The sequence below is a fragment of the Lonchura striata genome, chromosome 3 (assembly GCF_046129695.1).
Source record: "Lonchura striata isolate bLonStr1 chromosome 3, bLonStr1.mat, whole genome shotgun sequence".
In the NCBI taxonomy this organism is placed as follows: Eukaryota; Metazoa; Chordata; class Aves; order Passeriformes; family Estrildidae; genus Lonchura; species Lonchura striata.
This window is the reverse complement of record NC_134605.1, coordinates 29,419,504-29,434,869: the sequence shown is the minus strand read 5'-3', so window position 1 is coordinate 29,434,869 and position 15,366 is coordinate 29,419,504. Positions and strand designations below refer to the sequence as shown.

The following is a 15,366-nucleotide window of genomic DNA, read 5'->3' as shown; positions in this document are numbered from 1 at the left end:
TTGTTAACATGTTTATCAATTTAAAATCTATTCATCTCTATTTTTAGCATAAACTTTTGACTGTGTACTTCTATGAAGGAATTAAAGTAATTATTGTATAGCATGTTTCCATAATGCAGATTCTCTCCAATTTTAATTTGCAAGCATGTTACTATTATAATTACTCCATTTTAATAGGAGAAAAGCATTACAATTTAAATTTTTTAAATGCTCCGAATTTTACAAAATTGAAAATGCATTTTAAATGCTTTGAAGAAGCTAAAATACTGTTTCTTTTTATTTTTGTACACAGATGTGTGGATGAATGATTATTTTTGCAATAACTTATTAAGGGCTTTTAGGATTAGTCTATAGATACTCAGTACCTTCCCTAAGTGCTGAATCATTTTTGAGCTTTTGAAAGAAAGCAATTAACTATAATATTTACACACTTCAAATATATTTTTCTTGGCATTGAGACTTTGTGATTAGTGTGTCTTGGCAAAATAATTGAAATTAAACTTGCCTTGGAAATAATAATTAACATGGAGCAGGTTGACTCCTTTTATTTAGGAAAGTGGACTAACTCTGCTGCTTGTTAAGTCCTGGCATTGTCAAATACATGGAGTATTTGTGATACTCCTAGCATGTCTATTTTGGAATATAGTTCTTTTCCAGAATCTAACATCTAACTTGATGTTAAAATGCCTCTTCATATAGTGTTGAATGTCACTATATAGTCTTCTCTTATTTTGACTGTAGTTTATTAGCAGTTGTTTTATTCAGGACACTGGATGTGTTAATGTTTTAACATTTTCATGGGTACTGCTTTAGGCATTGTGCTTTAATGCTGATTTTTTTTTTTTTGAGACATCTCTTCATTACACAACTTTAGAAACTATAAATCCATAAACATATGGGAAATAGGATGTTCATTTTTAAAATAAAACCTTCTACATTTAAGTTTGGAAAGGATTTATTGCTATTTCTGCTACTGATAACACTGTGTGACAGTCAGTCCATGCTTTTCTCTGCATAGACTCTCTGTTTTCATTTGTGAATCATATATCCCTCTTAATTAAATTCCACAGTGCTTTACAAGCCTTGAATGAGAGGTGTTGTAGCAGGGACTATTTGAATTTAGAAACAGGTGTTTGTTTTAAATCAGAACTTGCTGTAGGACAGTATTGACCCATTGACTTGTTATTTCCCAGGTGGTTCATCTAGAAGGAAGTTTTTGTGGTGGGTGGAGGAAATCTCTTTCAATCAGAAGAGTTGCTATGCAATTAGAAGAGCAAGAGCTGCCTGCATTACACATCTGTGAGTCTCAGGTGGTTTTGCAGCACTCATGATGAAGATAGGACCCCATTATTATCCATTATTCTGTGATGCAGTCTCTCCTTTGACTATTAAAGTTCTTGTGTGACTAATTCAGGAAAGACCAGAAATCTTTCTCGTGAATAATTAACACTTCCTGTTCTGCTCAAGTGACTTGCAAAGAGAGATTCAAAAGGTAAAAACAAAACCACAGTGATGTGTATTACAGTGATGTATATTATTCTATAGCAAATTGATGCATTAAATTATACTGAAAATGGCATCACTCAGTGGTATAACAAGAACTCCAGCATTACAGTTTAAAATTCAGTTGCCTGAGCTGAAGTACAGCTGAAATTCAGATAACAGAAAGTACTGGTTGGTGTTGAAACTACTGTAATTGGAATCCTGAAGTAAACAGAACAGAAAAGTAAACAGAACTAGAGCAGTTCTTTGTGAATCTTAAGTCTGCAGCTTTCAGAGATTGTTATAATTTATTTTTGTTGCTTTCTGTGTCCCCCCCATCCCCTTCAGATCAAGTTTCCATCACACTTCTAGATGCCATTGAGACAGTGATTTAGCTGCTTTGTTATTAGCATTTTTTTGGTCCTTATTATTTCAGTTTGCTGATTTAGAGTGGCTTTCTGAGTTCTGCTAGCAAGATGTTTCTGTAAACTTGTATAAAGAAGAGATGTTATTTTTTTAAAAATTATTAATTTTGAAGGACTATTTAAGGCCACTAAACAACCAATGAGTATTTAATCAGTTTATGGTCCAAATGGGTTTATACTTATTTTAAGGTTACCTAGTAAAATTCTGGCCCAAATGGAGGCTTCAAGGACTTGTGTTCTTTGGGTGTCCATGAAGGCAGTTACAGAAGAAAGTATGGGAAATGGTGAGCATGATCCTCATCTTGGAGGATCATTATCTGGTTAATCAGTGGTGCTTAACTTTCTTTGGCATAGTTTTTTTGTCCCTCATCATTCTGCAGGAAAATTCTGAAGGTAAGTGTTACATTTTTAGTAGCACAGCTGACTACTTAATGTGGAAAAAGTAGACCAGCTTTTGGAGGCACAAGCGTTTCTTCAGTGTATGGGAAAGTTAATCTACTTTTTCCAAATATATACCTACATATTACCTCTGTCCCCAGAATCAGTCTTATCCATACCCTTAGGTCATCATGGTTGCAGCAATGACATGAAGGCCAAGTGTGTTCTGCCAGCCAGGACAAGTTGCCTGATTTAATGTTTTGGTATTGTTTTCATGTATATGGTGTTAAGAAACCCTTGTTTCTGGCGTGATATGTAGCAAACACTAATTGTGGTATTTTCCTTACCACAAAAGATTGAACTCTTCAATTTGAACCATCTAGAAAAAAGCTAGAGCTGTGTTGTGGTTGTTTTGAGTCTAATTGAATTAGGTAAGTGTAAACATTTTCTTTGAGTGGGTATAGGTGGTATTTTACTTTCTCAAAACAGAGAAAAATTATCTAAATGAATTGGCTGGAGAAAAATGATGCTTAGCTGAAAATCCAAAATTGTCATCTGCCAGTCTACTGTTTGCACAGGATTAGGTATTGGGTAAATGTTTTAGGAGCTAAGAGAACAAGAAAGCAATGTTCGTGAAATTAGTAATTTACATATTTGCTGTTAATTAGTTTAATAGCTGAAGACACTTTTTTTTTTTTTAAAGTTCTGTTATATGTCACTAAATTTCCCAGACTTCTGTCATGCATTAGTGTAAATGAAGAGTGACAGAAGATTCTGTGGGCTCCTTTCATAAGGGGCCTTGCCTGTGTGAAGGATGCAACTGAAGAAGGTGCACAGTTTTAGGATTATAAGCCTAAAGTTAGGCAGAATCATGGAAATATCAGGTTTTCTTTTTTATTTTACTTGAAGACTAGAGATGATTGAAGAGTTATGGGCTGATACTGCAGCTTGCTTATTTTTTAAAATTCCTTTTAACTCCTGCTTCTGTTTAGGATTCAGCATTAATTTGACATAGTTAATGAAGCAGTAGAGTTGCCGTTTGCAGCTGCAGCCTGGCACAGTGGTTAGGTGGTTAAAACTCCTTTGTTCTTCTTGTGTATTGAGAAGGTTATGCATAGCTTGGATGAGAGTTTAGGACAAGGTAAGGTTTTGGGGCTCATTTGTATTACTTGCTGTTAATGATCACTCTGCTTGCTTACTGTGCTTTTGCCTGAGATTGCCTTCAGAGATGCATAAAAAGCTGCTCTAACAAAAGAGCCTTTGCTGTTTGCATGCATGAGAGTAAAATATTTAACTTGGCCCTGATTGCCCACTGTCGGAATTGGATGAAATAAATGTACTGATTGTGATTTATTCTCTCAGTCGCCATTATTAGAGGAAAATAAGAAGTTGAGGCTTGTTCCCACACTGTCTCCATGTTATTCTAAAATAGGAAAATGGTGAGACGAATAGTTAGTGCTGTGATGCCCTTATTTTTGTTCATGTAAATAATTCTAAGCTGTCTACTTTGAATACTTAGAAAATAGTAAAAGCTTGTGAAAATGACAGCTGTGAAAATTACAGTTTACATTAGTGTGGATCACTGAAGATGGAAAAGCCAAAATATCACTCTGTGTAAAGGTTTCCTTTTCCTGTCATGAAGGATGTAGGATGATGGATTTTTTTTTTTTTTTTTTCACTAGATGTTTAAAACCTTTGAACTTTAAAGCAAAATGTGCATTCTGAATTCTTTTTACCCTGGTAATTGAAATGCAGTTGCCTGAGACCTGGGAAGTGTGCTGTGTGAAATAGGAGAAAGGCACAATGCATTACATAGGGGGGTCTCCTCCCATCTTCACATCTGACTAACTCCCTGTTTAGAAAGTGCTGTTCCCTGACCTGTCAGCCACTGAAGGACACGAGCAGCAGCTCATTTCCTCCACTTCCCATGAGACGACCAGTGCAAACATAGTGGAGAAGAGTGAGCTGCCCCTACAGCTGGTCTGCACTGCCTTCGGTACTAGCTGTGGTCTTACTTGAGGGGCTTTCACCTGAGCAGCAGTGGAATAGGAGCTCCTGACTCAGCTTCCAAAGCACCATGTGAGAATGACTGTCCACAAGCATCTACTCGAGACTAAATTTAGGCTGGCAAAACTTTAAAGGAGATAGGAAGGAGGAGGATAAAGCATGTTCATCTTTTGATTAGTCCTTTAGTTCTCTTGTTGCCTTTTCTTCTAAGTTCTCCAAGTAAAAAAGAAAAACCTAGGTATTTTTATTTTTGTGAATGAAAGAATATAATAGTTTTGGATGACATTGTTCTGTTTCTCCTCCAGCCATTAAATTATAGTTTTGCTTCACTTGCATAAAGGCTTTAGTTATAAATTTATAAGGAAAATGTCAAGTGGCTAGTCACAAAGTGTGATCTATCATATTATGAAGACACTGCAAACTTCTCCACAAACTGCTTAAAACTCTTTAGAAAAAATCTCACTGCTTATGTGCAATTGAATTACGACAGCAAGAAACACATTACATAATGGTAAGCACCAATGTTTTTTACAATTTTGCTCTAGATCTTGATGGAGTCAGTAGGACTTCAGAGTTAGTAGAGGTTTAAGATGTTTGAGAGATCCTGATTATTTACTTAAAAGAGGCTGCTGATGGGTTTTATGTAGTTTTGAAGTACTTCTCTTCAATTAATTGTATGAATTAACAGAACTTACATGTTTAAAATGCAAAAGTGGCCTGATGTAGATCATCCTGTTTAAATTTGGGAATTTAGATTTGTGGGTCACTGATTAGCTGAACAGATTTGGTTATGCCAGAGTTGTTTCCAAAGAAGGCGTACTGCAGTTGATAGTGCATTTGATGATTGACCTAAACACTTAACTAACCCCCCTGTCATTTAGTATGCATAATGTTTACTTAATTGCATTTCTCAATAGTTAGATGCTGAGAGGAAATGAGATTAGCAGGTTTTGTTTATGTTTTGCTAGATTCTTGAATAACTCTTTACTGCTGCATTACTAAGATGGTAAATAGGCAACACTGGGTTTTTCAAAAAAGAAAAGCTTCTGCTTGTTTCTTTGAGCTTTATGAGATTTGCTACAATTTGCAAGTGATAGCCATATACATCCTGCTTTTCAGAGCTGCCACAGAGAGACTGAAATGTAAGATAAATACTTTTTTTCATTAATACTTCCATTCTACTAAACCTAAACTTGGAACACCAATCACATGAAAATATTTATTTGTACTTTAGGGACACAAAACGTTCCCTAAACTGGAAAAACAATTTGTCAAGTTGACATTATGCAGAATTGTCAGCTGTAAATAAATCAGTGTGTTTTGCACTAGAGTAGTTCAAAATCCTAGAATGGAAATCCTTTCCAAAGCACGTAAAAGAAGTGTGATACAACATAGACCAGGAAATACCTCTGTCTAGTAGAGATACAATGAGTTCAGCTACAAAAGTACAAAGTTGGAGAAAATGCAGAGGAGATAGAAAATCAAATTATTTGTTATCCTACTGTAAACATAAATGAAGATTTGTGAATGGAAGGTGTGTGTGAAGAATGCTGAATGATCTCTATCTACTGAGTATATGATTTGCTGCTTACAGGAGCAAAATTTATATGCGTAAGAGCAGAGGGCAGGGTTGTTGCATACCGTACAACCTGTGAGGAGTCATTTGAGCTCAGTTTCAGAGGAAGCACAGAACTTTTTGTTGCAGTGGATGGATATTATCAAACTCCATCTTTGGGAGACAAACAGTAGGAAAGAAACTCAAGCTTTGTTTCCCCTCTTATTAAGAGGAGGATGATGCTGCAAGTTGCAAGGTTGAAAGAGATTTGTGAGCAAAACAGCTAACATTTGTCACTACTCTTTGGAGCATGAAAATGGAAAAATATTACTTTACATTGATGGAAATCATGAATCAATGGGTATTTTCATTCTAGAGTGTCTTACAGTCTTGTCTTCTGTGTTTCTATTGCTGAGGTTGTTTTTGTACACTTTCAAATATTGAAAAGCTTAAGACTGATGTAAACACAATTGAATTCTGATATAGAATCATAGAGTCTTTTGTATGTTTTTTTTCCCTTGGGCAACTTGAGTTTTGAGTGATTTCCTGGAAGGGCCTATATCTAGTTAGAGATGCCCTGAAAATAACATGATTGGTTTAAAACAAAATCGTTATCTTTCACGAGTAACAAAGCAAACATAGTTCTTGTAACTGAGTGTCCTTCACTGAAAATCTAAATACAAGAAATTATTTCAAAGCACTTAAATGACTTCTGTGTTAAACCCCCTTGACACCCAGGAGCCTTTGAAGATGTTATGTTACCATCCATACTTATGTAATGCAATCAAACAGTGATTGTACGTTTGTAAGACTGAATCCAGAGCCAGAACTGTGGCAAGTATCTTAATGGGATGATTTACTTCAGTGGCAGTCACTATCAGAGCATTGGATAGGCTTATGTATGACTTGACCTAAGTGTATTTAAAATGTAGTTGTACAGTCCATTTCTTTTAGAAAACATGCATATGTTAAATATTGAAGCAGCTTTAAACAACTTCTATGTGTTTAATTACTGGCAGAGATCATCTTGTGTGTGTACAAAATATGAATGTTTTCCCTGTTGGTAAGATGCATCATGCCAGAGTAACTTAGTATTGTTTCTGATTGTAAACTGTTTTGGAAGAAAAACTTTATCAGCATTATGTTCGCATTCAATTTATGACTATTTTTTTGACAGATCTCATAGCAGTATACCAAATTTTTGCATAATTTGACTTAGTTTTGAGCTGGAAATTCTTTCCAAGTATTTGTTGTGCTTGAGAAAGATACAGTAATTTTTATTTTGTGGATTTTTTTCATGAGTATGTTTACAGCCTTTAAAACAATCTACAAGTTTGAGGGAAGAATTTGGAAGAATAAATGTAGTGGGTCCATTCTGTTGTGTTTTAACTCATATATGAATTTCTCTGCTGTCTCATTGTGCAATATGTTTGAGTATCTCATGGAATCTGGCAACACTAGTAGCAGTAGGATTTTTCCTGAACAGAGTGTTCAAATAAATTGTTTGAGATTACAAGACAGGATTACTGAACACATTGACTAGTGTGAGGGGAATAATTTAGATGATGGTTACAGAAAAAAAAAGGCGTTTAAAATATACTTAAGTTTGGGTATCCTGAATCAGCAGGAATCCCATACTTCCTTGTTAAATTTGGAGGAGGGGTAGCAGGGCAAAGAGACAGGGACAATAGCTGTCATTAGTAAGTATGTATGTATGATCCTGTGAGCTTAAAAGGTATTTGGAATATTTTTGCCTTTACCAACAGTGTTTGCCATAATAAATGCATCCAAAAAAGCTTATCTAGTTTCAGTGACATGTGGATACCTGCACTGGGTAAGAAATAGTCTGTGAGTCCAGACAAAGCTGTGAGCTCTGACATTCCAGGGTGTGATATTTGGTTCAGTGCAGTTTCAAAAGCATCAGTAACTTGGAAAATGAGTCAGTAGTGGAAAAAACCACATTACTCCATCAATATAAATTCTGCTTTTGTAATTACATGTGGTATCAACTGAATGTAAAGCTTTCATACAAAACAGCTTTTATGGAGAAGGCTAATGTTTTTGGAGATGCTTTGCCTTCCCCTAAGCAGCCTTTGAATTATTTGAGACACTTCTATAAAATCATACAACTTTTTTTTCTTACTATGCTATAAATGCCAGAGGTAAGCTGCAGTCACTTTCAGCTTGTACAATAGTAAGATAAAATTTTTCAGAACCTTTGGGTCTGATGTATTAAGTGTATTGCTTTGTACATCAGGGAACTTCACTGAAAAATGAAGACCAGAGTATTCAACTGAGTATTCCGATTCACAGGAGTTTTTTTTAAAACCATAGATGTAATACTTCTATTCCAGCTGAAAGTGATGATTCAAAATAAGATGCTTACCTTTAGGGAACAAAATGCAGAACAAGGAGAGACAGATATGACAGTCTGTCCCATTGGCAGCTGAGAGGTAAGAAGCAGGTAGTTAAAAAACTCTTTTTTTCCTTTGGACCATTTTGTCACTGTTGTTGAGGAGGCTTCTGGACCCTGTGCTCTGGGATGAATTGTTCACACTGTATTATAGGAACAAACTTTGCCCACATAGTGTAACCAGTTTTAGTATAGTTGTTATAAAGGAAGAATGAAATCTGCAGTGTAGTTATGGTTTTCTTGCACAGTTGCAAAAATATAAAACTGAATATAACTTTTATTCCTCTGAAATTACTTACAGTGATGGTAGCTGAGGGGTAAACTATGAAAGATGATGTAGTTAAATGCAAGCTAGAATTCTGTCTGCATCTTGAAGCTTTAAGAAAGTGTGGTCACTTTGCTAAAATAAGCTTTAATAACAAAAATAGCATAAGATAGCTGGGGAAATGGGAGGATTTGTGGATTTTTATTGAGGTTTTTTGGGTGGCTTTTTTTTTTGTTGTTTTTTTCCCCTAAAGTGAGTATTGTAACAGGGAAGAACATTGTTTCATAATTTTAGGGCATTTTATTTCAAATGCAAAGGTTTAATGTGTGTTTGGAAATTGTTGTCTAGAGAAAATGACTTATAAACAATATATCTTTATATTGCTTTGTACTCTTACATTATGAAAGCCAAGAGCTGACTGCTTGAGCTTATGATTAATAGTTGATTTCAGGTTTCCAGACAGCACATTTCACAAGCCATAAACTGACATTAACAGTATACTAATACAAATATACATACAAATTTATAATCTATCTGGCTGTCTATCTATAGATGTATATTTCTATCTTGGTTGGAGCATGGTGGTAGTAATGCTAGGATTGTGAGTTCAATCCCTGTATGGGCCATTCACTTTAAGAGTTGGACTTGTGGTTCCCTTCCAACTCTGACTGTTCTGTGATGTGTGTTTATATATTTATCTATATCTATATATCTCATTTACATTGAAGCCATGGACTTTAGTATTTTCTTTCTAAATAGAACATTTAATATGTCATAGCTGACTCTAGCAAAGATGATCTGTTACTTTTTTTTTTAACTTTAAGATACAAGGAAACAAAATTCCTTATGTGATGCACAAAATTTATGTTTAGAATGTCCAATAATTACAGTTCTCAGATGACCTGCCAATGAAATTTGGAGGAGAATAAAATTCTGGAATCTGAAACCAAAGCCATTTGAAAATACTAAGCCACTTACCATTTTTAAAAGGGACTACTGAAAGAAAGTGTCTCACTTGCTTTTATTCTGTTGTTTTAACCTCTATAGAGACACTTAAAGACTGAAATTATTCAGTAGATCTAGTGGGCCTGTCAAACTACTTCTTTGCTTCTGCTGAAGTTACTAAAGTCTCAAGAGCAGAAGTGGGAGTTCCTGCAAACCTTCACTGAGGGAGCAGGAAGTGAGTAAAAATTATGATTTATTCACTTTGGCATTTCTCAAACATTTTGTGAAGGACTCTCATTCTATTTAAATATAGTAAATATTCATATTTGTTTTAATAGATTCTTTCCTTGGTAATAATACCTTCCAATATATTGATTCTCTCACTTTCTGATTTGCTAGTTTTATTATGCCGAAAAGAAAAGCAGAAAAACATAGAACAGTGTGGGACTCGGATTCAGTGAAAGGAAGAAACTTAGAGTTTTCTAGCCTGGCAGAGGCCTGGGAAAGAGCTGGGAAAGAATGTAAATAATTCTTTATCTCTCTTGTTTTTCACATTGTTTATAGTTAAGTTCTATCACTGTGCGTCAAGCACTCTGCACCAGTGGTGGTGGGTTGTTTTCACTTCAGAACCAATGGATTTGGTCCTTGCAGAACTCTGTATAAAAGAGCGGTGTATTTTGAATAAACGGAGTTTTACTCTCACAGCCTTCTGAATCAGAGTTCTCTTCATTCCCGTCCTGCCTTGACAACAACAGAACAAGATTCTTGTAATACAGTGTAAAAAGGAGGCAGACAGATAGATGCTTGTGTAATTGATTCTCTTTTCTATACTGAGCAAGTTTTCTGGGTTGTTGTGCTTATGTGATACTGAATCCTGTAATATGCTAAGTTGTAATATTGATCCAGTTTTATTTTATACAGTATTTATACTGTATTTATACAGCATTTCCCCTTCTAATAACACAGAAGACTACTACATAAATAAATGCATTTGATTACTGAATGCTAATTTTGTTGAGTGGTATTTCTTCCCTATAGATTTATTTGCAGACATGGGCATTTGCAGTCAAAATTATCATATAGTAGTGCCCACTGCAGATGGCATTCACTAGAGTTTTGCAATGCAAGTGTAAGGTTATGTATTTAACTTGGATTTTATAGAGCTGAGGGAAGATCTCTTCAACTTGCTGCAAGTCTTGCTGTGACTCACCCATTGGTACTGGAGTGTGGTAGCCTGCTTCTGTAATGCATTTCCTTTATGCATTAAATTATTTTTAGTGTTTCTAGTAGTTCAGCAGATTCAGTGTTTACAACAGCAGAAACCCATGTGTGCTGATAGTTTGAGTTGTAAAAAGTTTCACAGATGTTAGACTACCTAGAGAATTAGAAATGTTCAGGGCAAACTAGCAGAGACCCAGAGTACAGATTTTGTTAACACAGCAGACAGGCACTATGTTAACTCCTGTCTCTGTGGGTACTTTTCATAATCTTTAAGGGTGCTGGGTACAACCTATGGATTTTATACCAATGGTATATTTGAAAGTATATTGAGTCATTAACATTTTTTTATTGAACAAGCAGCGAATTTAAATGTATGACCTTGGTTAAGTGTGAAGGCTAAGGGGAAGTGAGCACCATCTAATAAAAGATGAGCAGTCTCTTCTCAACTTCCTTTGCTGCTCTTTTATTGCCATATATAATATTTTAATTTTTTAAAAAATTCTCCAGACTTTAAAAAGAACTAAACTCCAGCCAAGAACTAAACTGAGATTTGGAGTCCAGTTCACTTTCCCTTAGTAGGTCAATTAGATACACTGGAATAATTTGCTAGTTCTTCATAGGATGTGCTCAAAAAAAACAGGTAGAATATTTACTGATAAATAACCTTCTGTATTAGTGAACAGTGTGGGACACAGCTGGTCTTTCTTAGAAATGCTTTTGATTTAATGCATGCCACGCTCATGCCATAAACATCTCTCAGGAAAATATATTATTTTAGGAATTATATTTGCAAGATACTTTTGAAGTTGGCTGTAGTTGCATTCATATCGCAACACCTGCATTATTTCTTTTGTGCCCAGCTCACCATAATATCTTTAAGAAAATAAAGCTTAAACTTCTGATGAGAGAGTATTTTTGTTGTAGATCTGACTGTCTTTTCAGGTAGTAATCAAGTAAATAACAGAGTTTGATCTTCATGCCATTGGTTCCCATTTAACAAATGCTAGAAATGATTTAACAAATCCCCAGGTATGATGAGTGGTAGCTGGAAGTTAGCCCATGTGAAAGTGATTCAAATATGGTTATAACAGATTGTGAGCAGTGCTGATTGACAGCATAAGGAATAATTTGTTCTGTGTCAGGGATAACAGCAGTAGCATTTATGGTGATGAGTGTTAGTTAAGGTTTCAAACAGTGAGTCCTTTAAGCCTGAGATGACAAGCTGTATGGAGAAAGATACTTAAAATGTATCTGTGAATCTGTTCTTTTCACTTCTATGGGTACAGATGCTCATAGTGGAATATAAGGGATTGATTTTCAGGCATGCTGCAGTTGAACATGCATAGAGAACAGTTCTTTGTTACAGTCAGAAAGAAAACAATTGAGGACTCTGACAAGATCCCCAGCACTTGGATATTTTAAATAATAGTTGCTTTTTTGGTGGGATAGATATATTAACTACCAAATCTGAATATGTGGAAACAAATGCTGTTGCTTCCATTTAGAATTTTCAGAAATGCAGTTTTATGTAATATTTTGAAAAGGTATAGAAAGACGCAAAAATAAGAAACTCAGAATAACCTAGCATAAAAATGCCAGTGTTCCATTAGTACATTGTGACACTTGTCTGATAGATCAAATTCAGCACTGATGCTGTCTGGGTTGTTTTTTGTATGCTGTGCTCATTCTATTTCTTATGGAAGATACTTCTTGCTGTTGACTTCCTGATCAATGCCATGACAGTAGTAGTGACCATATAGCTGCAAAAGCTAATGGAAAGATGTTGGTCTATTTAAAAGAAAAAGGAAAAGCATCCATATAATTATTAACATTTACATATTAAGACTCAAAATACTTTTATTTAATGGTTTCCTTTTGTTTCATTATTTACAGAGAAAGTTAAACATGCAAAGGTTTATGCAGTAAGCTTTCCCATAAGAGCGAGTTCTTTTATCAGGTGTTTGTTTGAAGAGTTTCAAATTTTGTCTGTGAAGACATTAATAAATATAGACTAGTAATATGTCAGTTTTATTCAGTGAGTCATGTGCATGTTAACTTGAATTAACGTGATAAAAGAAAATAGCAGACTGGAATACTGTCTACTAAAAGTGTGCATAGGGTACTATTCATCTGTGTTTTGAGAAAGCTTTACTACAGTAACATAATAAACTTAATTCTTCTATAGTAGAATCAAATTGTGTGGCTACAATTACAGAAAGGCCAGCAGCCAGACTGATAAGCTGACTGTGGTTAATGAGAAGGTTTAATAATATTTTAGTATTTCATATTGAATTAGTGATAAGTCAGGTTTAAAATCTGCATTTAGCGGATAACTTTTTTTCACCCTCTAGAATTGTAGTGTGGTATTTAAGATGCTTTTTCCTTCTGAAAAAACTTGGAGTACTGTTTCTATTGTAATTGCTCTTGAAGATCATGCATTTGCATTCAGAATGCTGGAAAATACAAGACATAGATGCTGTGGTGCATTATTACATTATTTTAAAGTAGTTTCCTATTTTTTAACCACATGTTCTAGACATTATAGCTTGAGTAATTTGAGCTTGTGATGTTTATTACAATCTGGTTTTTAGTGTGTAGTTTTTTAGCCCACTTAAATTTTTTTTAAGCATTTTTCTAATCAAAGTAAAATTGTGAAGAGTTTTCAGGTAACATAACTAGATAAAGTAGAGTTAAGGTAGCTGTTCCTCCTGGGCACATGAATCAAAGGATTTGAGCAAAAGAGCACATTTATTTGCAGTTCAGTTACTGAACTCTACAACATTGTTAACTCATTAACTTTGCAAAATCCCTTATTTGGAAAAAAGAATGGCATTGAGCAGCATTCCCGGGGTCAAGCTCAGGTCTTGGAAATTGTGTTGAAGATGTAGGTAGGAGTTGAGATTTTCAGATATTAAAATATCTTCCATGTATAATGTTTTAATCATAGCTTGAGAAAACCTCAAAACCAACCAACCAAAAAACCTAAAATAATGTTCCACTCCCCCTAAAAAAAATACTGAAGTCTCTCAAGCACTTCTGTTTCATTTTGGATTTGTTAACTGTGCATATTTCCTACACCCCCCACTTTTGGATTTGTTTTTGAATGATTTGGGATGTTTTGTAGAGCAAACCCCTTTTGCTCTGTAAAGCAAGTGAAGGATCTTGGGGCTGAAGACACTTTTCATGGCCAGTATCTGCTGTGTCTTAGAAGCTCCTGAGAAAGCAACTTTGTGCTGAACACTGCTGAAAAGAGGATGCTGCTGTATATGAGCTGTCAGTGGAGCTGTAGGTCTCAGCCTATCAAATGTCATTTTTCACTGGTTTAATGGTGGTTAGTGTATAACTGCTGTTGTATTTCTTTATCTGTGTTTGTGCCTGGGTACACACGTGGAAAAGAAAAAAAATCACACCTTTTTCTATGTTCAGATTCATGTCTTGCTTTGTGTAAGTGTTTGTTAATATCAGACTAATTCTTGCTTGTAGTGTTTTGGGGTTTTTTTGAGGGTTTGTTTGCTTTTTGAAGTGATGTTACCAAACATGTTTGTGTTGGTTTGTTCCTGAACTCTTGGTTGTTCTAAATTTTACCTGTTTTATTTAGTCTTTTTCAGATGCTTTAGAAATTGAATGTTTAACACAGAAACATTGTGAAGTAATTATTTATAAGTAGTTTTATGCTGGTTAGAAATGCCATATTGGTTGGAATGATGCTGAACTGTTAGAAAACTCCAAAGTACTTATGAGAGGATATCTCTTCACAAGGTTTAACATCCAAAGTGTTGTTCTGAGCCAAGACTTTGTGTAATGTGTTGCTGAAAACATTTGTTCATAACATTTCTGCAGTATAGCAAGAGAGTTACACTTTGTTTCTTTACTGTGGAATGGTTCTTTCGAGGTGGGAGCCTCTCATACCTGATAGATAAAAAATTAGGGACAGGCATCCACTTGAGACCTATTTAGAAATTGATCAAAATTCTGTGATGACCAAGAGGAACATGTAAATCTGCTTTTGCTAGCAGTAAGATAGTCTTGGGCGGTTCATTCCAATTTTAAAAGTGACTTTTTATGTGGGATTTTTTCCTACTTTCTTTGTCTTATTTATCTATTGTAACAACAGGGTGGAAATGTTTTCTAACAGTGTAGATAGATCTGCTTCCAGGAATGTTTTGTTTAATTAACTGGTAGATAGCTCCTAGTGTAGGCATAATCTTAATACAATTCAAATTCTTGAGGAGGAGGTGAAGTACTCTTGTTTTCTAAAATAGGATCTTGAGACACAGCTGCATTTTCACACCTGAGAACTGAAAATGTCTGTGTGTAGTCAGTCACGTGTAGAGGCAGCAGTGACTATAGAGTAAGAGCCCCATTGCTTCTTGACTGTACAATTTGGTATAAGGCAGGCTAGGATGGAAGAAAGTGAATTTCCCATGGTGAACATCCAGGCAAACTTTTGGGGACTACTGAAACTTGTTTTAAATGGGTAGGAGGAAAACAGCCTGCTAACTTCTGTACTGGTACCTTCTTTCAGATGTGTTTATGAACAGTGTCATAAGATAGGATTGCAGACACCTTATCAAAATTCTTCAGATGCCTTTCAAGAAGTGCCACAATTCTGTCATGGTGTGCAGTTCCAGAAGGATTCAATAACCAAGGAGTACAGAGAGCCATAAAAGGGAGT

General features: G+C 35.1%; 1 protein-coding gene across 2 annotated transcripts in view; it reads left to right on the top strand.

Moving 5' to 3' along the window:
• ZFAND3 (zinc finger AN1-type containing 3) overlaps positions 1-15,366 on the top strand; it is a 140,740-nt gene that overhangs the window by 9,896 nt on the left and 115,478 nt on the right. Inside the window, exon 1 of one of the 2 annotated variants that reach the window (XM_021550486.3) lies at positions 12,184-13,579. The exons of the other annotated variant lie outside the window; for it this stretch is intronic. The gene's annotated coding sequence lies outside the window, so the exon portion shown is untranslated. Of the gene's footprint in view, positions 1-12,183; positions 13,580-15,366 lie in introns of those variants that run through there. 2 annotated transcript variants of the gene reach the window in all.